The following is a 27,348-nucleotide window of genomic DNA, read 5'->3' as shown; positions in this document are numbered from 1 at the left end:
GGTACATATATAGCAATTTTAAAAAACCACAGAAGTGTGTAACAGCTCTGACACTTCTTGGGTACATTTGTATTTAAATACTTCATAGTTAAGAATCTTATGGTTTGCTTAGAGAACAAACTGAGGGTTGCTGGAGGGAGGTGGGTGGGGGAATGGGCTAGATGGGGATGGGCATTAAGGGCACTTGTGATGAGCACTGAGCATTATATGTAAGTAATGAGCACTAAATTCTACACCTGAAACCAATACATAACCTATGTGTTAACTAGAATTACTTAATACAAACTTGAACAAAAAAATTTTAAAATACTTTAAGCATCCACATCCCTTTTCTTACTTCTATTTATGCAATAGAATTTCACTTAAAGGATTTATATGATCTTAACAAGTTGCTTAAAGATACTAACTTCTTATTCTACTATCAAGATGTATAATTGATGTTGCTATCACCTTTTAAATTTTGTAAATGCCTATTTATCTACACCTTTTTTTACTTGTGATGCCTTTGCATTTTTTGAATTTTTAAGCTTCCAGGCTCTTGTAGCCCTTCCCGGATATTTCTGCTGATTTGGTTTGAGATACAAATTTCTCAGACATTAGCATATATACCCTTAGAAGTGACCGGGATGATCTACACCATCCTTTTCTGAAAGTCACATATACTTATGATCATCTATAGCCTGAGACACAAAGGTGAAGTCCAAGACATTTAAAGATGACACAGCGATGTGTGATTTTGGAGACAAATTATTGATATACAAGCTAAGCAATCTCCCTCAGATTTTATGAGAATTTATCACCGAAGATCAGAAGAAACTCTAGTCCAGTTTGCAGGGCACAAATTAATTGATAGATACACTTTTCAAGGGCAACAGATTAAAAAGTCAGAAAGTAAGGAGTTCTATCTGCCAGAAGGATTTTGAATAAACTGCCTTTATTTTCTGTTCAGGGCAACAGAAAATGAGGATCCAATATTACTTCTCCTAACTTCTTAGGTCTTTGCTTTTCTTGAAAAAAATTTTTTTTAATTTTCTAGCAGAATTTGGAGATTCCCATCCTTCCACATCCTATAGAGGAGTGATAGAAATGCATCCTTCTCTCTGTGCATGATCTAATCACAGCTTTCTGTTCTCAAAATAACTTGCTCTCTTTTTTATCTTAAGAAGATTGTCAGTGATGTCATGCAATTACTTTTGCTTTTTCAGTGGAGTGAAAAAGAGCACATTATAAAGACAGAAAAAACATCTCCTATCTTTGTTCCTTTTTTTGGGGGGGGGTAATTATATATGAATTCTCTCTTAGCAATATAAGATGGCTTGAAAACATCCCACAAACTCTTTGATCCACCTTTCATAAAGGCATGGAGCCCACTTTTTCTCTCCTTGAATATGAGCAGCCTTAGTGCCTGCCTTCTAGCAGAGATAAAGCACTGGAAGTGATTTGTATGGCTTGTAAAACTCGGTGAGAAAAGGTGATACAGGTTCCACTGGACTTGCTGTCCCTTGAGACCTACCCTGAGTCACTATGTAAGACATCCGGCTTCTCTGCCACCATCTTAGAAGAATCAGGAGACCACACTAAACATCGCCAGTTGTCCAAGCAGCCGAGCTTCCAGCTTCCAGCTGTTTGAGGCTTCCCGGCAACAACTGCCAGACATCAACCCCATGAGTGAGCTTGCAAAAGACTCCATACCTTCGTCTTCATGCCTTCCAAGAGGCCTCAGAAACCATGGAACAGAGAAAATTCATCCTTCTGTGCTCTCCTTGAATTTCTAATCAATTTCTAATTCTAAGCAAAATAAATGGTTGTTTTATGGCACTGATTTCTTTTATATCCACTGGAACATAATGAACTAGCTCATGTCATAATACCGTGTTTTAGTGACAGTTAATAAGTCCACCAGGACATGTTAACCCATCTTATTGTGGTAATCACTTCATGATACATACACGGATCAAATCATCACATTGTGTATCTTAAACTTGCACAATGTTGTATGTCAATTATATTACCATAAAGATTGAAAAAAAATTTAAATGAATAAACCCACTGTTTCTAGAGGAAGGAAAGGTGTTCACATGACAAGAGGCATCATCGACTATGCAAGTAACCACACAGGGTTCCTTGTACTGCCAGCATCACAATGGACACATCTATATCTTTTATGAATGTTGCTTGATGTTTTTAGGAGAACTTGCAGTTCCTTCATTAAAACACAGTGCTTACTAACATATTACTTTTTGAACTTGTGCCCAAATATATTCACTCGCTCATTAGAATTAATACTAAAAATGGAAAGTTTTCATTGCTTAGGCAGTGCTTCTTTGCAGTATGAAAAACAATGAAAATTTTTGGAAATCATTTATGACAGGGTTTTTTTGGTATTGAGAAGTATAAAAATGATATGGCGGTATACAATAAAATGTTTGCGACTTGTACCACTTTTTAAGAAGTACCAACTTTGTTAATATTCTGAGTAAAAATATCTTGGCTGTAAACAACAGATGCTTCCATTCCTGTGTGCGGACTCAAACCACAGGTAGGAACAGTTATTTGATTTGAATTCTTATCACCACTGATGAGAAAAGTGAAGGATATTTTGTATACTTTATTATGCAATATTCTTTCCTAAATTGACTTAAAAGAAATGATCTCTTCTACTAATTCAAACTGATAGTCCTAAAAACGTCTGAAAATGCACTCTGTCAGTCATCGTCATTACTAGATATTTCATCAAAAATAGACATTAGATATCAAAATGGATGAACTGGAGTTTTATCTGCTCTTTCTTCCTTGTATCTGCTTCTATAATGTGACCAGTCTCCCTGCAACCCTACAATGGGTGTGGAAAGCAGCAAAAAAGTGGCCAACAAGAGGAAACTCAAGAGGAAAGAAATCCTTGGACACAGATGAAGCAGATCATTGACCTCCCAGAAATTAAGGTTTTGACAATTCCTAACACAAAGTTTATTATGAATAAGAAACTTAAAGTAGCCTAGACAGGAATATTTTTTTCTGTTTGGTAACATTTCCTAATTAAGAATTTTACCTCAGAAGTTAGTTTCATATTATTTGCTTCTATAATTCCACTGAAACACCAAGATCATCATTCTTCTAAGATCATTTTTCTTGGCTTCAACATTGTACAGCTAACATAGTTATTTCAGTTCCCTCTAAAGGTTGCCTTTAAAACTAACTGCCTCTCAGATACTCCCAGTCATTTTTCAAATTTTTGCATGTTGAACCCTGTGAAAGAAGTGGAGTTATAGCATTTGAAGATAAAAAAAAAATACAATAAATGAATGTTTTAGCCATTTATAAAAATTGAGTTTAATTTTATTCTTACGTATTATCCAAATGTATTTTTTCCTATTATCTTTTTTGCTTTATGCATACAGCCCTTGGTAAGAGTTTCACTCAACATATTCTAACTACAGCACCATTTAATGTTGCAGAGAAAACCAGGAAAAGCAGGGCAAGTTTGGTCTGAGTCCAGGACAGCACACTGATGGCAGGGCACCCCCACACAGCCCCTGCTGGCAGCAGAGCTCCATGGTTCCTATGCTACATTTACGGATCTGGGAGAGGGCTACAGAAACGGCTTTCTGAGGACAGCTCCCTGGCTTCTCTCACCAACAGCTGGGTGCCCAAGGAACCCAGACGAGCTTCCTGATTTCTCTCTAAATACCTATTCTAGAGATTGTAGGCATGGATGGAATCTCTCAACAGGTTCATCTGAAAGTCTTTAACCAAACAGCATACACAGTCTATTTAGAGAAAATGTATCTATAATATGTGTATATTTTAGGATGAGCATCCTTTCAGAATTTGCAGCCTGTGATTTCCCTCTAAATGAACCCAATCACCATACCATTACCCTGATAAAAACTCTTATCAAGATTATTCAGTTGTCACATTGGAAAAGCTTAATACAAACCAATAAATAACTAAGCAAATATATAATGACCAAATAAACAAATGATTGAATCAACAAATGAATGAATGCTGCATTTATGGAAACACTAGTATGTGTGATGTGAAACATTTAGTCAGAGAATCAAGTTCCTTTTTTTTTTTTAAAAGATTTTATTTATTTCTTCGACAGAGATAGAGACAGCCAGCGAGAGAGGGAACACAAGCAGGGGGAGTGGGAGAGGAAGAAGCAGGCTTATAGCGGAGGAGCCTGATGTGGGGCTCGATCCCATAACGCCGGGATCACACCCTGAGCCGAAGGCAGACGCCTAAACGCTGTGCCACCCAGGCGCCCCGAGAATCAAGTTCTAGCTCCCCAAATACCTAGGATGCTGTTTGGATCAGTAACTTGATCTCGCTGACTCTTATTGGCTCCTCATAAGAAAAATAATAATAATAAAAAAAAAAGAACCACATACATATGTCTGTTATGGATATCACATAGGGACATCCATGGTGAAGGTACCACACTGAATCTCTAGCATTAATGACCTATATACACTTTGCTCCACACTACATGCTACCAATAAGACTAAGATTTTGAGCTATCAGGAGTCCCAGACCGATGTTCATTCCAAAAGTTGGAAGAACACCTCCTTATCAGTAACCTGTTAATGCTTAAACCAGGAGATCATTTTTGGTTTTCTAACAAAGAATTGCCATGCATAACTGGCCTTGAGTCTTTCCCAAACTGAGCATCTGCTATACAAATCTAAAGATGTGATGCTTGACTATGATAAGCTCCCAGACCGCATTCTTTGAAATGCCATTAAGACGGAGGATGCTGCAGAAGTCTAATGACCCAGGCAGGCCTACTTCTCCCCGAGTGACAGGCTGGTGTTGATCTCACTGGTGGTGTTCCCTCTATGCACCATAAAGTCCTCCCAGATAAGCAAAAACCATTTGCTAGACTTACTAGGATCCCAACTGTGTCACTCTGAAGATTCAGCAAAATTAGCTTATGTGAGTGTACAATCTTCCCTTTGTAAGCCATAAAACCTAGATATAACTTGCATGTTTCATCTATGCCATCTGTACCAACTTCCTATATTATATATAGTTTATAATAAAATGAGAAAATCACTATACTTTTGCATTTCCTTTTGTATTCATATTGCATCTATAAAACTGCGCATGCTTTTTAAAAATCATTACCTATTAACCTAAGAATTGCTGAGCATGGCAGGCCTAGTCAGGGTCCACTCAACAGGACTTGTCCTTGCTCTGACACCTTATTTAAAATGTGGACCTCCAAAAGAACCCACAGGTGACATTTCCCTCTCCTGCCCCTCAGCATAATCTAACGTCAGTAAACAGCAGAACACCAACACTGGCTGCCTAACCTGCCTACACCAAGTCCCACTCTCCTGTGCTCTGCTGGTACTGCTTTTCTTGGGCAAGTGTGCCTAATGACCAGTGCAGCGGGCCTCTTACCCAGAAGCCAGCACAAACCCTCCTGCATTCACAGACTCCCCAGTTCTGCAGAGCTTCAGCTCTAGTGGAAATAGCATCAGGTCTCTTAAGAAGCAGACCAGAGCACACCTAATTATAACTTACCACATTCTGGCCAAGGTCCAAATACTCCCCACTGCAGGCAAGAAGAAACTCTGCAGAGGGCAGACCTAGGGGATAGAGTAGCCATAAGACAACAGCAGAATGCATGCAGCAAACACCAGAGATACTTCCTGAAGTGCCAGGCCCTGGACAGTTTATGACTTCTTCATAAAGTCATCACCCTCAGGAGCAAGAAATGTAACAGGCTTTCCTAACACAGAGAAGACAGATCTAGACAAAATGCCAAGATGGAGGAACTCATCCCCAAAGAAAGAACAAGAAAAGGTCACAGCCAGGGATCTAATTAAAACAGATAGAAGTAATATGTCTGAGCAAGAATTTAATGCAACAATCATAAGAATACTACCTGAGCTTGAGAAAAGCATAGAAGACATCAGGGAGATCTCTACTGCAGAAATAAAAGAGCTAAAACAAGTCAGGTTGAAATAAAAAATGCAATAACTGAGATTTGAAATCCAACTGGATGTAATGACTGCAAGGCTAGAAGCAGCAGAGGAACAAATAAGTGCTCTAGAAGAATTATGGAAAATAATAAAGCTAAACAAAGGAGGGAAAGAAAAATCTTAGATCACGAAAGTAGATTTAGGGAACTCAGTGACTCCATCAAGTGTAATAACATCCATAGAATAGCAGTCACAGAAAAAGAGAGAGAAAAGGGAGCAGAAGGTTAATTTGAGGAAATTATAGCTGAAAACTTCCCTAAATTGGGAAGTAAACAGACATCCAAATCCAGGACGCATGGAGAACTGCCATCAAAATCAATAAAAACAGGCCAACACCAAGATAAATTTGCAAAACAAAGAAAAAAGTCCTAATAGCAGCAGGCAAAAGAAGTCCCTAACTTACAAGGGAAGACCAATAAGGTTAGCAGCAGATCTCTCCACAGAAACTTGACAAGCCGGAAAAGAGTAGCATGATATATTCAATCTGTTGAATGGGAAAAAATCTGTAGAATACTCTATCCAGCAAGGCTATCATTCAGAATAGGAGAGATCAAGAGTTTCCCAGACAAACAAAAACTAAAGGAGTTCATGACCACTAAACTAGCCCTGCAAGAAATATTCAAAGGGACTCTGAGTGGGAAAGAAAGACCAAAAGCAACAAAGACCAGAAAGGAACAGAAAATCTCCAGAAATGATGACAGAACAAGTAATAAAATGGCACTAAAATACAAAACTATCAATAGTCACTCTGAATAGAAATGGACTAAATGCTCCAAAAAAAGACACAGAGTGTCAGAATAGATTAAAAAAAAAAAAAAAAAGACCCATCTATATGCTGCCCACAAGGGACACATTTGAGACCTAAAGACACCTGCAGATAGAAAGTGAGGTGATGGAGAAACATCTATGATGCAAATGGACATCAAAAGAAAGTTGGAATAGCAATACTTATATCAGACAAACTAGATTTTAAACCAAAGGCTGTAACAAGAAATTAAGAAGGGCACTATATCATAATCAAGGGAACAATATAACAAGAAGATCTAACAATTGTGAATATTTATGCCCCCAACATGGAAGCACCCAAATATATAAAACAATTAATAACAAACATAAAGGAACTTGCCACAACAAACATGAAGGAATAATGGGGGACGTTAACACCCCACTTACACCAACGGACAGATCATCTAAGCAGAAAATCAACAAGGAAAAATGGCTTTGAATGATACACTGGACTAGATGGACTTAACAGATACATTCAGAACGTTTCATCCTAACACAGCAGAATACACATTCTTTTCAAAGAGCACTTGAGACATTCTCCAGAATAGATCACATATTGGATCACAATTCAGACCTCAACAAGCACAAAAAGATTGAGACCATACCATGCACACTTTCTGATCACAATGCTATGAAACTTGAAGTCAACCACAAGAAAAATTTTGAAAGACTGCAAATACATAGAGGCTGAAGAACATCCTACTAATGAATGAATGGGTCAACCAGAAAATTAAAGAATAAAAAAATACATGGAAACAAATGAAAATGAAAACAACAGTCCATAACCTTTGGGTTGCAGCAAAAGTGGTCCTAAGAGAGAAGTATGTAGAAATACAGGTCTACCTCAAGAAGCAGGAAAAATCTGAAATATGCAACCTAACATTACACCCAGAGGAGCTAGAAAAAGAACAAATGAAGCCTAAAGCCAGGAAATAAAGGGAAAAATAAAGATGAGAGCAGAAATAAATGATACAGAAACAAACAAACAAACAAAAAACCAGTAGAACAGATCAATGAAACCAGGAGCTGTTTCTTTGAAAGAATAAAATCGATATACTCTTAGCCAGACATATCAAAAAGAAAACAGAAAAGACCCAAATAAATAAAATCACAAACGAGAAAGGAGAAATAGTAACCAACACCCAAAAATACAAATTAGAAAAGATTATGAAAAATTATATGCCAGCAAATTGGACAATCTGGAAGAAATGGATAAATTCCTAGAAACACAAACATCATCAAAACTGAAAGGTGAAGAAATAGAAGAGGATAACCAACAAAGAAACTGAATCAGTACTCAAAAATCAGTAGTCAAAAACCAACATGGGGTGCCTGGGTGGCTCAGTCGTTAAGCGTCTGCCTTCTGCTTGGGGCATGATCCCAGGGTTCTGGGATCAAGCCCTGCATTGGGCTCCCTGCTCTGCTGGTAGCCTGCTGCTGCTTCTTCTTCTACCACTCCCTCTGCTTGTGTTCCCTCTCTCGCTGGCTGTCTGTCAAATAAATAAATAAAATCTTAAAAAAAAAATCTTAAAAAAAAAAATCTCCCAATAAACAAGTCTAGGGCCAGATGATTTCCCAGGGGAATTCTACCAAACATTTAAAGAAGAGTTAATACCTATCCATCTCAAACTATTTCAAAAATAGAAATAGAAGGAAAACTTCTAAACTCATTTTGAAAAATATTTTACTTATTTATTTGAGAGAGGGAACATGAGTGAAAGGGGGAGGGTTGTTGCAGAGGCTGATGGAGAAGACTCCCCATTGAGAAGGAAGCCAGACGCAGGGCTCAATCCCAGGACCCTGGGATCATGACCTGAGCCAAAGGCAGACAAGTAACCAACTGAGTCATCCCAGTGCCCCTTCCAAACTCATTCTATGAGTCCAGCATTACTCTGATTCCAAAACCAGACAAAGTTTCCACTAAAAAAGAGAAGTATAGGCCAATATCCCTGATGAACATGGATACAAAAATTCTCAGCAAAATATTAGCAAATCAACTCCAACACAGCATTAAAAGAATCATTCACCACGATCAAAGTGGGAGTTATTCCTAGGTTGCAAGGTGGGTCATATTTGCAAAACAATCAACATGTACACTGCATTAATAAAAGAAAGAATAAGAACCATACGATCCTCTCAATAGATGCAGAAAAAGTATTTGACAAAGTACACATCCATTCATGATAGAAGGATAGAGTAAACATACCTCAATATAAAAAAGGCCATATACAAAAAACCCACAGCTCACATCATCCTCAATGGGAAAAGACTGAGAGCTTTTCCTCACAGTCAGGAATAAGACAGGGATGTCCACTGTCACTACTGATGTTCAACATAGTACTGGAAGTCCTAGCTCAGCAATCAGACAACAAAAAGAAATAAAAGTCATCCAAATCAGCAAGGAAGAAGTCAAACTTTCACGATTTGCAGATGACATGATACTGTGTATAGAAAACCCAGAAGTTTCCATCCAAAAATTGCTCGAACTGATACACAAATTCAGTAAAGTTGCAGGATACAAAATCAATGTACAGAAATCTGTTGCATTTCTATACACGATAATGAAGCAGAAGAGAAATCAAGGAATCGATCACATTTAACAGTTGCACCAAAGAGAATAAGATACCTAGGAATAAACCTAACCAAAGAGGTAAAAGATCTGTACTCTGAAAACTATAAAACACTGATGAAAGAAATTGAAAATGACACAAAGAAATGGGAAAACATTCCATGTTCATGGATTGGAAGAACAAATATTGTTAAAATGTCTATACCACCCAAAGCAATCTGCACATTTAATGCAATTGCTATCAAAATACCACCAGCATTTTTTACAGAGTTAGAACAAACAATCCTAAAATTTGTATGGAACCACAAAAGACCCCAAATAGCCAAAGCCATCTTGGATAAGAAAAGCAAAGCTGAAGGCATCACAATTCCTGACCTCAAATTATATTTACAAAGCTGTAGTGATCAAGACAGTACGGTACTGACACAAAAACAGACACATAGATCAATGGAACAGAATAGAAACTCTATGGTCAACTAATTTTCAACAAAGCAGGAAAAAATATCCAATGGAAAAAAGACAGTCTCTTGAACAAATGGTGCTGGGAAAACTGGACACGCAAAAGAATGAAACTGGACCACTTTCTTATACTATATATAAAAATAGATTCAAAATGGATGAAAGACGTAAATATGAAACAGGAAACCATCAAAATCCCACAGGAGAACACAGGCAGTAACCTCTTTGACATTGGCCATAGCAACATGTTACTAGATACATTCCTGGAGGCAGGGAAACAAAAACAAAAATGAACTATTGGGACTTCCTCAAGATAAAAACCTTCTGCACTACAAAAATCAACAAAACTAAAAGGCAAACTAAGGAATGGGGGAAGATATTTGCAAATGATATATCTGATAAAGGGTTAGTATCCAAAATCTATAAAGAACTTACTAAACTCAATACCCCAAAACAAATAATCCAGTTAAAAAAGGGGCAGAAGACATGAATAAACATTTTCCCAAAGAAGACACACAGATGGCTAACAGACACATGAAAAGATGCTCAACATCACTCATCATCAGGAAAATACAAATCAAAACTACAATGAGATATCACCTCACATCAGTCAGAATGGCTAAAATCAACAACACAGGAAAAAACAGATGTTGGTGAGGATGTGGAAAAGGCGCACCCTCTTACACTATTGGTGGGACTGCAAACTGGTGAACACTCTGGGAAACAGTGTGTAGTTTCCTCAAAAAGTTACAAATAGAACTACCCTATGACCCAGTAATTGCACTACTATTTACGCAAAGGATACAAAAATCCTGACTCAAAGGGACACACGTACCCTGATGTTTATAGCAGCATTATCAACAATAGCCAAATTACGGAAAGAGCTGAAATGTTCATCGACTGATGAATGGATAAAGAAGAGGTGGTATATACACACGTGGAATATTACTCAGCCATCAAAAACAAGATCTTGCCATTTGCAATGACGTGGATGGAGCTGGAGACTATAACGTTAGGCAAGTAAGTCAGAGAAAGACAAATACCATATGATTTCACTCATGTGTGGGGCTTCAGAAACAAAAAAAAGATCAATGTGGGGGGAAAAAAACCCAAAAATGTGGCAAACCAGAAAATAGACTCAAGTATAGAGAACTAAGAGGTGCTGGAAGAGAGGTAGGCGGGGATGGGTTCAATGGGTGATGTCTATTCAGGAGGGCACTTGTCGTGATGAGCATTGAGTATTACATGGAAGTGACGAATCACTAAATTCTACACCTGAAACTAATATTACATTGTATGTTAACTAACTGGAATTTAAATAAAAACTTGAAAAAATAAAAATAAAATGTGGTCCTCACATCAGCGGTATCAGTAGCACCTAGGAGCTCATTAGACCTGCTGTCCCGCCCTGGACCTACTGAAACAAAATCTACATTAACGAAATCACCAGATGATTCATGGGCTCATTCATGTTTACAAAGCATGGACCTACTCGTACTTGCTTCAGTTTCATATCAGGTCTGATTTCTGTAACTATAGAGATGCCAGTCTTCCACTAAACCAATCATCGAATAAACACTAGCAAATTCATCTGTAGAGATCCATGTAATAAGGAAGAACATATAAATCTCATGTAGAAAAATGATCATCATTGTGTGTGGAGTATATGTGTATGTGTGTGTTAGCCAGCCATTAAAAATCTTGGACTACAAGAATTTTAAAAAATCAAAATGAACATTCCAAGGGATGAAACTGAAACAAAATAAATGACCTCTAAAGACACATAATGGATGGTTGATGGGCCCAAAATTTCTAGTCTTGTTGACCAACTTCTGCAGTTTGTTTTTAAAACAATCAGAAGAGTCCTGATTTACAGACAGACAGAGATACACACACAAGTGTGCATACAATTAAAATAAACTCTATTCTAAAAGATTAAGAAGTTAACAGTAAATGGTACTGTTCAGGACGATTTTTCTTATGCCATTTGCATTCTTGAAGTTATATCAGAAAAAACGTAATAAAAATATTAACTTTTGAAACACTCATTTGATCCTTGATACATACACACACACACATGTATATTTACTGTCCATATAATGAAATATCTAAAATCTGAGAAAGCTCAAATCACATTTTATAAATGGCTAAAATACAAAATTCATAAGATAAAGCCTGTTTTTATTTATCTAAATTTGAATAAGGACATCTTCATCAATTTTTAAACACTTTTAAATGGGAAATAATTTACATGCAACATTTTTTTAAGCAATTTAGTTTTTGAAACCCTAACAAAGTTTCTGCAAAAAATATTGCAACAAAGGCCTCATCGCATAGTCAAGTCAATGGACAAAGGGAATAGGGGAAAAGAGGAAAAATAAATCCTTTAATGTGTGTTATTAAAAAGCCCAAGCTGCAAATTATGAAATTGAATAGCTGATTAGTGTGTTTAAAGATTGAAAAATAAAAAAGAATTAAGATATTGTGAATATTCTCAACATTAGGCATCCCATATATTTTGATACAAAATAACCACAGATCAAAGATTTCAGCTTGCCATTTATACGCATCGACTATTTAAACTAAGATCTGTAGTCTCGACTTTGAAGTAAAGATTAATTGTGAAACAAATGTTTTGAGAAATAAATACCTAGCATTTAAGATATAATTCCCATTATGCCATAGCTATAAAGGAGAATTTTCAAAGTATTAACTTAGCTGACTGCCTCCTTTAAGGCATGTGGATTTTATACTTCCTCATAAATTCCAAAGTAGGTTGGTAATTGGAGTTTACCACTGTGAGATATACAACGTGCAAGGGGAGTAATGATCTGTTCTTATTCATTGCTATTGATACCTTGCTGTCATCACGAAGAATGAGGAACAAATATCCAAATGGTTGAAGAAGGGAAGACAGATTCAAAACTTCCAGCTACCAAAGGGACAGACTGTTCTATCATGAGTGCCATGAAGGCTTTTAACACCAGATAGAGTGTCAGAATGCCCAGTCTAAGAAAGAGGGAGAAGGCACGAAGGTGAGACAGGACAGACTATTAGAGCAAGTGACATTGAACTGCAGATTCATGCCGGGGCTGGATCACAAGTCAGAGAGTCCTAAAATAAACCTACGGGGAAACGCTTATAACAAAGACTGACTATTTGTTACATAAACACAGACACATCCATCCATCCACACCCACACATAAATACAGTTTGTCTTTCTTTTTAATTTGAAGAACTTTTATAAGAGATTAATGGAGTAAGAAAACATATCATGAATCTTAAACAGAAAAATGAAAAAAAAATGAAGGAACACCATCTGGCAGTTAATAGAGATGCACATTCACACTTTATGTTTCTGCATCTGGACATGCCACGCAGTGGGGAACCAGCTGCTTGTACCAAGGACAATGCAGACTAGTGCGGCTTTGATTTGCTTTGGTAGTGCTTCTATACCCGTGTATTTTAAGAGTGTAATTTTTTTTATTCATTATAGATTCTAACGAAAAATCATGCAAAAGTAAGGTTGAATACGACTTTGCATTTTTCCCCGAACTAGGACCCAAAGTATAGATCAGTTTGAACTAGTCTCTACACAGAGCTCGCTTATTTTAAGCCAATACACCCACCAAGAGCTATTTAAAGGCCTGTCTTAATCTTGACTCCACGTTGTTCCCAATCTAGCAGCAGCTTTTTGTAACTGAAGCTTCTTGAAACATCTTTTAAGAATTTATTTTATGACTTAAGCTTCTTTACGCTATCCTTTCAGTTTTTATCATATCACTTGTTGAGACTGAATGGGTTTCTTTTAAAATCTGCTTTGCAAAGCAGGTAGATGGGATGTGTGTGTGACGCGCCACTTGCCATAATGATCAAGGAAGTGACATCCCTGAGAACATTTCACTCCTTTATAGCCCAAGTATTCTAAGAAAAAGAGATTTAAGACCTAGAGATTGTGCTCCTTCGAATATTTTAAGAGCCATAATGCTAACGTATACTAAATTCGTATTCTGTTCCAAAACTCAGAATAAGAACGAATCAGTGCAAATATCCAAAAATCTACTTGATACAAGACATTCTTGTAGCATCGCTCTGTGGTGAACACAGAATCGTTATAAGAATTCAAGTTGGGACTGAAAGGGCAAGGGCAATGTCTTCTACCTAATTACTGCTTGATCTGGACACTGAAGGGACAGGATACACATGCCACTATCCTGTTGGGACCTTTTCACTCACAGTGAAGAGCTTCCCATACATGTTGCAATGGTTTCCTTTGGCTGCCTTGCCAGTTCCAGGTCAGTTTCATGTGCTACATATGAAGAGAGAAAGTCAAAGTACCAAAACCTGAGTGGCTTAGAACAGCAACATTGTATTATCTCACGATTAACTTGTGTTTTCTGATGTCCATACCCATGGCATAATTAGATACCTTTAAAATGAATTAATATTTTGAATTCAAATTATTGAATTCACTAAGACCCCAGCTGAACAAATATCAAGTAAAATACACAGCCTAGAGCAACAACACAAAATGCTTAAGAACAAACACTATATTTACGTCTCTTTCACAAGTCCTACAGGAGCTAATTATGGCTTTCAATCACAGAGCCATTACACGAACCAGAGTCAGCCAAGGAAAATGTGTCCTACCCTTCGAGCCTAAACATCAGGTAATCATTACCTTTTAAAATATTTACTGTCTAAATTGTCACAAATCATTGATGGTACATTTTCTTTTTAAAATGTTGTGCTATTTTGATATCAATAATATTTCATAACATATGCAATATAAATATTAATCCAAATAATTAATTCAAATGAATCAAAAACTTTCACTCTAAAGTCTACGTATAAAATGTGTATATGTTTGGAAACGCTGCTACAGTGTTCTTTATTAATCACATGATCTCTGATATTCTGTTAAGAGTTATAGGTAAGAAAAAAATTTGAAAACCAATATGAAAAGTTTGAGAAATTCCAGTTTAGCTCCTAGCTATAGGACATTAAATCAAGAAGCTTTTATAAATATCAATCAAGATTTGTCTAAATTTAAGCTTGTTTATTTTGACTTGGGGTTTAAACTATAATAAGAGATGCTTATCTTATAAAAATCATTTCTCTTGTTGCCTATAATTCTGACCTGGGCACATGAATCTCATATATACGTGTATAGTTCAGATTTAACAATAATGATTCTGTTTTCTATCAGTTCTTTATTTATAATTCTGACTTTTCAAATTTATATTAAGGGTCAACCAGAACTGGAGAAAGAAAAGCATTAGATACTTCTCCTGTTCTTTAGAAGTAAACAGAGCTGGAAATTTTATTTCAGTATTGCTGTGTTGTTTTACATTGAATTTTTGGGGTGTGGGGTACAAGGCCTATGCCAATTCACAAGCACTAACCTATCCAAACAGCAATACTCCCCCTGACTGAGGCTGACCACAGAGCTCAAGGTTACTGGACTGTCTTGCTAAGGTGGGTCTGGGAGGCTGGCTGGGGTATTTTTATTATTATTATTCAATTTATTTAAGTTAAAAAACAAAAACAGTTCACCCATTTCTCCCATCCCCCAACCCTTGCCTCTTGCAACTACCAATCTGTTCTCTATGAGCTTGGCTTTTTAAAAATCAATAAATACTTAAGATTTTTATCAAAATTCATCTTACTTTAGCTTCTCCATTTATTAGAAATTTTCTGCGAAGGTAATCTTTTGTTACCATTAAAATTTTTAATTGGATAAGTACCACAAGTAGAGGAAAACAAATAAAAGTTCAATTTAACAAATTAATAGACAGAGAACACCATTATCACAGGACCCGAGTCAAGAAGTAGCTACGGCTCTCATCCCGAATTACAGCCCATCCCCACAGAATACAACCACTAAATTACAATCTCTCCTAACCATTACAGAAATTGCTGTCTTGTTTTTTCTTACATTTTCATCACGTAAGTGGGCATCCCCAACCATTCATTTTTGTCTGCTTTGAAATTTCTATAATCATGAATAAAACCGTATATATTCCTTTGAGTATTTCTTCTGCTCAATATTTCTATGAGATTTATCCAGTGTGGCATGTTGCTATAATTCTTTTATTTATTTTGCTATATAGCATTCCGATATATGACTATATCACTATTTATGTATTCTACAGTTGATCGCATTTGATTTGCTCTGTTTGGGGCTTCTGGAAATAATTGTGCTAGGAGAGTTCTTGTGCAGGTCCCTTGGCACATATATGTTCAAGTTTCTTTTGTGTATTCGCCAAGTAGGAAACCCGCAAGGTCAGTGGTATGGTTATTTAACACTGGTAAATACGTCAGTTTTCCCCACACGTGAAATGAGAGTTCCCATGATTCTGCATCTGCACGAAGTCTAGCAACCATTTTAACAGTAGGCATTCTGTTTTTTGTTTGTTTTTTTTTAAGATTTGAGAGAGGAAAAAAAAGAACGCAGATGCGTGCTCACAAGTGGGGGGAGGGCCAGGAGAGGGAGAGAGAGAATCCACCAGCAGATTCCCAGCTGAGTGTGGAGCCCAGGACATGGGGCTCAGTCCCAGGACCCTGAGATCATGACCTGAACAGACATCAAGAGTTGAACACTTAACCAGCTGAGCCACCTGGGCACCCCTTATTATGGTTTATTTTTATTTCCTAGCTTACTAAGGGAGTTGACCACATTTTTATATATTTATTGGACATTTCATTATTTTTTTGAAATGTAATTTTGAGGCTTCTGCCTATTTTTCTAATGTCCCATATCACTTTCTTCTCGGTATGTAGGAGATGGGTTTTTTTTAAATATACTACCAATTGCAAACATTTTCTCCCACTCTATAGCTTGACTTTTGCCTCTGTTAGTGGTGAGTTTTAATAAGGAGAGGTTTTAATTTGGATATCAGAAAAGTCGTCACCCTTTTTGTTATGGTTAGCACTCTTGTTCTCTTAGAATTACTTTCATAATCTAAAGCCTTGAAAATATATTCTTATGTTATCTTTTAGAGATTTACTATTTCTAACATAACATAATAAATTATTATTAAAAAAAAGAGAGAGAGATTTACTATTTCTGGGGCACCTGGGTGGCTCAATCAGTTAAGCACCTGACTCTTCATTCTTTTTCAGGTCATGATCTCATCGTCCTGGGATCAAGCCCTGCATGGAGATCCCAGCTCAGCAGTGGGTGAGTCTGCTTCTCCCTCCACCCCTCCCTGCCGCTTGTGCACTCTCTCTAATAAATAAAAAAAATCTTAAAAAAAAAAGAAAAGATTCACCATTTCTTTATTCAAATTTAGGTCGGCAATTCAATTGGAATTTAAACGTGTATGGTAGGAAGCAAAGGTTGAGGTTTTTTTCTGAGAAAAATAAACAACTATAATAGTACAATTTATTGAGAAGAATAGGTTTTCACCACTGCCCTACGGTTTTGTCACAAAGATATGTGCACACACCCTACACACCCACACACACCCGAGACTTTCTAGGACCTCTGTTATACTGGTTGACTGGTAACAGCCATTTTGTCGTGAAATAAGAGACTTGCTAAAGGCTTGTAAATCTCCTTTAGGAAGTTACATTCTAATCCTAATTTGCTCTAGTTTGCTCTAAATTCTATTAGGAATGACTATTGGATTTGATCAAATGTCTCTCTACATATATTGTGTTTATAGCTTTTCTTTCCTCCTTAAATCTCTTAATGTGATGAATTGATTTAATTACCATTATTCTAATAGTCCAACCTTGTCTACATGAAAAAAACTCCACTTCTTATGATGCATTATTCTTTCTACATATTGTTACAATTGAATTTTTAAAACAGTAACTTTTATCTTGCTATCATTTCAAACTTACAGGTAACTTGCATCTAAGAGTTTCTTTTACTATTCCTGCACTAACGAAAGTCCTCTATTTCTATTTTGTTCATTCTCTCACACGCATGCTCAATCTCTTTATATACATACACACTATAAATATACATAAATACAAACATATATAATATAGATACTAAATGTTTTATCAAATGAGTAAATTGGAGGTATCATGCCTCATTTATAGAGAGAGAGAGACTGAATTCAAAAGGACTAAAAAGTGACTATGAAGGATAATATTGGGACAGTTGATGGGATTTAAATTCGGACTATGGATTACATAATAATTGTATCAATGTTCCATTTCCTGAAATTGATGACTACATTGTGATCATGGCAGAGAATGTTCTTGTTCTTACGGTCTACCATGACCACCACTTTTTTTTTTTTCCTGTCTCTGGATCCAACTCACATCCGACATTGCATTTAATTGACATGTCTCTACAGTTTCTTTCACTATGGAAAGGTTCCTAAATGTTTCTGTGCGCTTCTTGATCTTTTTTGAGATTATAGGAGAGTTATGTAAAAAGTATCCCAAAATTTAAATCAGGATTCTACTCTATTTTTTGACAGAAATTCATCTGAAATGATGATGTGTCCTTCTTCGTGCATAATGCCTGGAGGTATGTGATGGCAATTTGTCCCAGTATTGACGAGGATAGGTTTTGATCATTTGTTAGGGAGCTGCCTACCAGTTTTCTTCTCTTTAAAATGACCATTTTGAGGGGCACCTGGGTGGCTCAGTCATTAAGCATCTGCCTTCAGTCCAGGGTGTGATCCCAGGGTCCTGGGATCCAGCCCCGCATAGGACTCCCTGCTCTGCTGGGAGCCTGCTTCTTCCTCTCCCACTCCCCCTGCTTGTGTTCCCTCTCTCTCTGGCTGTGTCTCTGTCAAATAAATAAATTTTAAAAAATCTTTAAAAAAATTAAAATAAAATTACCATTTTAAGATTTTAATTAAAAACTAGTATCTGGAAAGCTATTTGAGCCTATATAAGTATGTGATTCTTGTATTTCACCTGTTAATCCTTTATTCTATTTATTATCATTTACTCCACCCCTCCATCTGTAGTAGTTGGAGTCTTCCCTTAGGAATTTGTTTTTCCTCCCCCCCCCCCCACTGGTCATAAGCTAGGTATATTTTAAATTTTCCCAAATACTGAAAAGTTATTTTTACAAATGATTGGATCATTTTGTACTTCCTCTGGTAATGTATGACAGCTGCAGTTGCTGCAGATTCCTACCAAATTTGATGTTATAATTTTTTTCATTTTAGCCCTTTCAGAAAGTGGTTGAAAATGATATTTCATCAGATATGTGTTTGCCATTATACTTGTCTATTTGATTTGTTAATCATGAGCATTGCAATTTTTAATTGTAATATTTTCAGTTAGTTCTCATGCTATTGTGCAATATCTCAATGGCTTCCAGATTTCTGCTGAAATTTTTCTTCTTTTATTTAAATTCAATTAGCCAACTTATATCACATCATTAGTTTCAGATGTAGTGTTCAATAATTTATCAGTTGCGTATAACACCCAGTGCTCATCACATCACTTTGAGGTCTGTTATCATCCAGGAGAACAAGCTTAGTTATTGTATAGTGGGAGGAAATTCCACCGTTCTGGATCCTTTTGACCCTGTTGTCTCAGTCTGTCATTTATGTGCATTTTTTTTTATGATGGACAATACATTAAAAAAATGTGGATACCATCTGAAGCTTAAGGTCAGTTTTTTTTTCCTATTTCAGTATTTCTATTAAACTATTTTCTTGAAGATGTAAGATTTTATTCAGTTCTATTTACACTTTTAGGAAAAGTATACAAAGCTATGGTAATCAAAAAAGTTGACATAAAAACAGACACACAGATCAATGGAACAGATTAGAGAGCCCAGAAATAAACTCACACACATATGGTCAATTAATTTATGACAAGGGAGTCAAGAGTATACAGTGGGGAAAGGACAATCTCTTCAAAAAGTGGTACTGGGAAAACTGGACAACCATATACAAAAGAATGAAACTGAACCACTATTTTATAGCATACACAAAAATTAACTCAAAATGGATTAAGGACTTGAATGTAAGACCTGAAACCATAAAATTCCCAGAAGAAAACATAAGTAGGTGGTAAGCATCTGACATTGGTCTTGGGGATGATTTTTTAAATTTGACACCAAAAGGGAAAGCAACAAAAATAAGGAGGTGGGACTTTAAGTAGAAACTTAAAGGCTTCTGCACAGCAAAGGAAACAATAAAATTAAAAGGCAACAGAATGGAAGAAAATATTTGCAAATCATTTATCTGATGAGGGGTTGATATCTAAACATATAAAGGACTTCAACAACTCAATAACAAAACCAAACAAAACCAAACAAAAACACAGTATGATTTAAAAATAGGCAGAGGACCTGAACAGACAGTTTTCCAAAGAAGATCTACAGATGCCCAACAGATATGTGAAAAAAATGCTCAACGTAATTATCAGGGAAATGCAAATCAAAACCACAACAAGATAACCTCACACCTATTAGAAAGGCTATTATCAAAAAGCCAAGAAATAAATGTTGGCAAGGATATGGAGAAACTGTACGCTGTTGGGGGGAATGTAAATTGGTGCAGCCACTATGAAAAACAGTATGGAGTTTCCTTAAAAAATTAAAAATAGAACTACCATATGATCCAGCAATTCCACTTCTGGGTATTTACCCAAAGAAAATGAAAACAGTCATTTGAAAAGATATATACACTCCCATGTTCGTTACAGCATTATTACAAAAGCCAAGGTATGGCAACAACCTAAGTGACCATCAATGGATGAATTAGGATAAAGAAAATGTACATATACAACGGAATATTACTTAGCCAGAAGGAAGGATGAAATCTTGCCATTTGCAACAACATGGATGGAATTGAGGGTGCTGTGCTTAGTGAAATAAGCCAGTCAGAAAAAGACAAATATGGTTTGATCTCATTTATGTGTGGAACCTAAAAACAAAACAAAATGCCACGTTCATAGATACAGAGAACAGACTGGTGGTTACCAGAGGCAGGGGTAGAAGGTGGGCAAAAAAGGGGTCAAGAGGTACAAACTCCCAAGTATAAAATAAGTAAGTCATGGGGATGTAATATGTGGCATGGCAACTATAGTTAATAATACTGTATTGCATATTTCCAAGTTTTTAAGAGAATAGATCTTAAAAGTTCTTATCACAAGAAAAAGTATCTTTGTAACTATGAATGGTGATAGATGTTAAGTCGATTTATTGGGGTAATCATTTCCCAATATACACAAATAGTGAATCATTATTCTGTACACCCGAAATGTCATGTCAATTATACCTCATTTTTAAAAAAAGTGGAGAGAATGCTAGTAATCGGTTGTCGTCTAGGTACACTATTATGGGAACTACCAGGAGTTAACAGTTCGGCACAGCACATAGGGGTGAAACAAATTCATTGCAAAACTTGTGGCGGAAAGAACACATTTTACTTGAGTCTGATTTAATCAAAAGATAGAACCAATGAAAGGCAACATCTAATAGTTTCCTGTTCACCCAGGCCATTAATTTTTTTATTGGGCTGAATTTCTAACTTCAGGATTGTGCAAACATTGTTCTTTTTGGTCACTTCTTCCTCAGCTTCAATATCAGGAAAAGAGTCTCTGTGCTGACTTCACCATCTTCAATTCATCCTTAGTTTTGTTTTGTTTTTGCAAAGGATTGGCTATCTTGTAATTTGACCATGTACGAACGAAGCATTGGAGTCTTGTTTCAGATCTCTATTTAGGTTTGCCCCTTTGGGATCATAATAGGACCAAATGACAGCTCTTCCACCAAATTTGCTAACTCAGTCCATAGGCACAGTCGCTCAGCAAAGCCTAAAGTTTTTTTAAAGACCCACAGTTCGCTCCTCCTGTCTGGGATAGTCCAAAATTAAAGCATCAGGAATCAGAGTGGGAGAAGAAATGAATAGGAGTGCAGAGAAATGGAGAAAAGGACTTGATTTCCACGGGTACTTGTAAAGCAGAAGGGCAGGGCATCCCTTTGTGCATGGATGCACCCTCTCATTCAAAGAAGGCATTTGCCTACAACAGGATTTAGGTGTAGCCCAAAGTTTATCAATTTTGACTTCTATGGATTAATAATTCCCTTGTTAATGGTATTCACATAAGACATTAATCTCATGACTTCATTTTTAAAACCAAGTGAAAACAGCTGGTGAAGCACTGGAAATTTGGGTTGTGGGTAAAGAGCAGGCAAGAAGGAACAGTTTTGGAGCCCTGGGCATATCAGAGAAGGGCAGATGTTTACAGGAGCCCAGAATGGGGTGGGAGGGGGGCGGGTCTTTAGAACAACAAGTGCAAGACCGTTGGGAGAGAAAGCCCAGTGAAAAGCAAAGAGGAATACAGAAAAGAAATTAGCAAGAGTAGAAGCCAAGATTTACCTAATTAGAAATAGGGCCTAAAAAAACAAAAAACAAAAAAAACAATAAAACAGGCCCTCCCTGATACCAAAAAGGAAAACCTGACCATGAGGTTTAGTATACAGACTCACTTACATGAATCTCTTAATAAATTTTAAGTAAAAATACAGAAGATGTAGGTAGTGGTAAAAAACAAAACAAGAAAAAAAAACCACAAAACCTTTCTTCAGGTATGGTGATTTGGAAAAAGAGAAGCCTACCCATCATTTTCTGGAAGTCCCGATCAATGCTGCTCACCTGTCACACTATTTCCAGCAGTCGATGGGGGTGTTTACTCGCGCATCAGTCTGATTGGAAGAACCGGCAGCTGTGTGGCGAGAAGGTGGAAATATAGGACTGCGTTGAACCTTTATTTAGGCTAATCAAGAATATTTCTGATTCCTAAAATTTAGAGGCTAGGAGGTGCCCAATTAATGTCATTATGTCTAGCTCTTGGAGCACTTAAAACAAAAGCTGTTTGTGTATCTGTAAAGAGAACAAATTATGTAGTCCATGCACTGAAAAAGGTAACTGATTTTTCAAGTTTGAGAGAGTCTTACAGAAAATCACTTATTTGTTTTGGGGCGACTGGGTGGCGAAGTCGGTTAAGCTTCCGACTCTTGATTTCAACTCAGGCCGTGATCTCAGGGTGGTGGGATTCAGCCGTGCATTGGGCTCTGCACTCAGCAGAGTCCACTTGAGATTCTCTCTGGCCCTTCCCCACCCCCCACCCCCCGCCCCTGCTCTCCCCCCGACCAAATAAATAAAATAAAATCTTTAAAAAAAAATCACTTTATTTTTTTCAAATGGACATCTAAATATCAACTGTACCTCAAAGAGCAGGGGGAGCTCCAAAGCTACGACATTCCTTATCTAGTCTGAAAAGAGTTGTACTCAAGGGGATTCCAGTGCATAATTTTATCATTTAAAAAGCTTTTTTGGCTAATGAAATGACTTTGGCTCCTGCTTTTCTTGTCAGATGCTATGTTCCTTGCCGTTCTGACAATTCCATTTTTAAGACAGAGTGAATCAAGAGCCCAATATTCAAGAACTCTGGAAATAATCATGAAATCTGACTACAGATTCAAACTTTGGTGAAACACTTTGTAAAAGACTTGATAATATAATGTACCATGTAAGAACTGAAATGATGAAGCTTCTCTTTTTTTCATTTTCAAAATAGATTTTTTTTCTGCAGCCATTGGCATGTCATAGAAAGTTTTGATTTTTTTGTGTGAAAGCAGGTTTTGTTTTTATTTTAAGTACTCCTCTCTCAGTTGCTTCACTGACCTTTACTGTTAAGTTGAAACTTCTGCAGTTCTTACAGAACTGGAACTATTTTTAGTTCGGAAAAGAGACACTGAAAGATAATTATACCTTCCTCTGAAAATGGCTAATGCAAGCAAGGTATTTTTCATGCACATTTTTATTCCTAGGATGAAATACATGTAGAGTGAGCCTTAGGATGAGTTTATAAAAACGTGGGTTACAGCGACATACTGGGAGCCAAAACTCCATATCATGGTGACATTTCTCTATTAAGAGGCATGATATCAGATGAAAAAGAATACCATTGTTGCAACTGACAACAAACTTTTGCACATCCACATTTAATCTCAACATGACAATTACTAGGGGAAAAAAAGATCCTCTTTTCATATAAGGTAATCAGACTTTTTAGTCTGATTTTTAGTCATTTTAATGAGAAATATTTTGCACACTTTTAACTACTTTTAACTAGTTTTGGTGCATATGTTTGCGCACCGCCCATACATTATTCATGGCCAAAGTGCTTGACACAAGTTTTATCGTAGGATCAAACTGACGGGACAAGCAGCAGCTTCTCTAATCCCTAATCAGAGAGCAATACCAAGATGGAGAATTTTTATGTGGCTCATGATGCCCTTCCCAAATTGGGAAGAAAACAAAGTCAGACAGAGATGCAGCCTAAGTAGAAAGACGTAGGGGCTTTCTCCAACCTAGCCACTGCTCATCGGCACCAAAGGTCACTTGTGAATACCCAGAAGTCATTAGAAGGGTCAGAACACTTATGCGTCTGTCAGGGAAAAATGCGAGAGAGTAGGAAATAGCCACCCAGAATCAACAGCACCAGTAACAAATAATGAAAAAAAAAAAGAAGGGAAAGACACCATTTAAGAAGGAAATTATTTTACCTCTAAAATACTTAGAAAACCAAAAAATAAAATCAGAAAGCAGCTCATCTCTGTGCCAAAAAAGAATAAAGAATAAAATGTGTGCTATGCATACCCCTATGGAAATTGACATGTAGATAAAAGCCATACATTTGGAACTTACCTTCCAGTTAGGATTTGAGAAGGTGGTGCTGGCATCATCGGGTGGGGAGGACATGAAAAGGACCCATGCATCCTGTTTATCAGTTACATAGGAATCCCCTATGTTAAACTTACTATGTACCAAGAACTACTTCAAATGCTTTGCAAATATGAACTCATTTAACCTACATGGCAAACCTACGAGCAAGCTACTATTATCTAGCGTACTTTACAGGTGAGGAAGCGGAGACAGACAGATATAATAAGTTCCACAAGGTCACAAGCTAGTGAGCAGCACAGATAAAATTTGCAATTAGACACTGTGGCTTCACTGTTCACGGTCTTAAATCCTGCCATGCGGCTTCTACCGAGTCACTTGATAAAATGTGCCAGGTTACAGCTTCGCTTGCTCTTTTAAGAATGAACAAGCTAAAAAGAAAAGCTGGAGGTGGAGAAGGATTTTAACTAATTTTCTTGCTTCATTATCAGAAGACACCCACACCCACCCACAGCCAGATTAATGCCAGAAGTCTACACAGCTAGAAAATACTAAATCTAGGATTTGTATCTAGTGAGTTGGGTTGTTTTTTATAATGTAGACTTAACTGATTTCATTGCCTTAAAAACAAAAATATTCCACATGGGAAAATAAATCACTTTCTTAAAATGTAAAAGAAAAGCTGTCTGGAGTAAAAAAGTTAAAATATACATCAAAATAATTCTGAGCAAAAGCAGTACCACATATACACACACAGAAAAGTATTGACAAATTTCAAAATAAAGGATGCAAATTTACTAAATGTTAGCAAATTGAATCTAGCTATACACTGAAATAATATGGCTTAGACACAGGGGACTTCTTTAAGGAGCACATGCATAATATTTAAAAAATATTAGACTACATTGAGAATTAAGGGGAAAACAAGTCAACAGTTGCTGTGTCCCCGCAAAATTGATAAAGTTCATATTTTGGGAAAGAAGGACATTCAATGACATAAGAATAGGGCACAACTCTCATGGACAGACCTACGTAATGTACATCTGTCAAAGGATTTTTAAGAAACAAATATTTTCTACCAAATTGAAATACAAGGACATGCAAACCAAATACAAACTAAAACTCCAAGTAAATGGTATTTTTCAACTACCAGCAGACAAAACTTTAAAAATTGGATAATGTAAAGTTTTGGAGAAGGTGTAAAACAACAGAGACACTCACCCACTGCAGCTGGAGATGGAAAATGGAACATGACCACCATGAAAAACATTTTTGGCCTCACTTAGCAGAGTCGAACAAACCCTCAGCGTGGTGGGTCTCATACTGGTGCACGCGGGAGTCACATGGCAATATTTAAAGCTACTGCAGCCTGGCCCCAGCTCTAGCTGCTCTGATTTAATTGCTATGGAGTGAGATCTGGGTGTTGGGAGTTTTAGAAGCTCCCCAGGTGAACCTAAAGTGCAGTGATGTCTAGGAACCCCTGCCATTCTCTGTAACGCAGGACCCGCCCCATAGAGTTCGTGACTTAGAGAATCTCTTACACATGTGTACCAGGGCAATTACAAGACAGTTCCCAGTAACAACAGTCATGATAGCAGTATAATTAAAACAACCAGAATGCACATCAATCTAGAATGAGTAAATCATAGTGGAATATTGAATAAAAGAGAACAAAATAAAACTGCACGCATTAATAGCATTGATTCTCAGAAGCCTACTGAGGGAAGGAATTATGTCTCAGAAGATAAATACAATATTACTCCCAGTTATATGGTATCTAAGATACACAACATTTGATAGGGTTTTAATTAGAGGTGCACAATTGGATAAAGAAGAAGAAAGAAAATGCAGGGAGTAATGGGTATAGATTTCAAGATGGTGGTTGATTTGGGGAGAAAGGAAATAAGAAGTGGCCAGGAAATAGATCCTGGAGCTGCAGTTAGTGTTCTATGCCTCGACTACATAGCTGGTTCTTGTTCTTTACCTCTATTTAATGTTTTATACACTTTCGTGCATTAGTTATATTTCGCAACAATTTTAAAAGAAATGATTGTAGAGATTTTATACAGAAGAGTGGATAATGGCTGGATCATGTAGTAGCCATCACTCAGGCTCTTGAGAGGAGAGTATACAGGGGGAGTGTCAAGAGTGAATACAAGTAATAGAGTACTGTGGCGAGGGTCTCCATAAAGGGTTTTATAGTTAAGACTAGGCAACTACAGTGAGGTCTAAGTCATGGGAGGATTAGGGAGGCACTCAGGATTTAGTGATTCAGAAAATGAAGCAGATCGCAATGGGCAGGGCACGGAGTAAGAGTGGAAGGTCAAAGGTATCACATGTTGAATCACATGACGGACACAGTTGTCCTTTATTAAGGCAGGAAAACATGTAGGTGGAGTAAAGATCTTCACCAACAAATGAGAAGGTCATGCTCTTGTTGTGAACAAGTTCAATTAGCCTCAACTCCTCCATCCAGCTGGATGGATATAAAGGCTGGGTCTCAGGAGAAGCACTCAGTCAGGTGCATTTTTGAGGCTCATCAGTACAGAGGTCTTGCATGTATTTGTGGCTAAAAAAGAGATTTCAGAGAAAAATGTAAAGCGAGAAGACAAACTCCGAGGCAGGAATAGAAGGTCTGGACAAAATGCACTGCCAAGACGTGCCCAAGAACTAAAATGACCTGATGAGGTGTTCTGATGGTGGGGAAACAAAAAATACTGCCACAAAGCAGCAGAAGTCGCTTTTACTTGCTACATATTAAATGGTTTAGAAAAATTAAAACTTATGTGATCCTACCGCTGATTCAAGCCAGTGGTTTAAAAAAAAAAAAAGAAGCCCTTCATCACACTTTTTTTTAAAAAATAAAGAACACTGTCACTGATAATTTAAAACGAAAATCTATAAATTCATTTCAGCAATG

The sequence above is a fragment of the Ursus arctos genome, unplaced genomic scaffold (genome assembly GCF_023065955.2).
Source record: "Ursus arctos isolate Adak ecotype North America unplaced genomic scaffold, UrsArc2.0 scaffold_17, whole genome shotgun sequence".
Classification (NCBI taxonomy): Eukaryota; Metazoa; Chordata; class Mammalia; order Carnivora; family Ursidae; genus Ursus; species Ursus arctos.
The sequence above is the reverse complement of the archived record's forward strand: the minus strand, read 5'-3'. Positions refer to the sequence as shown.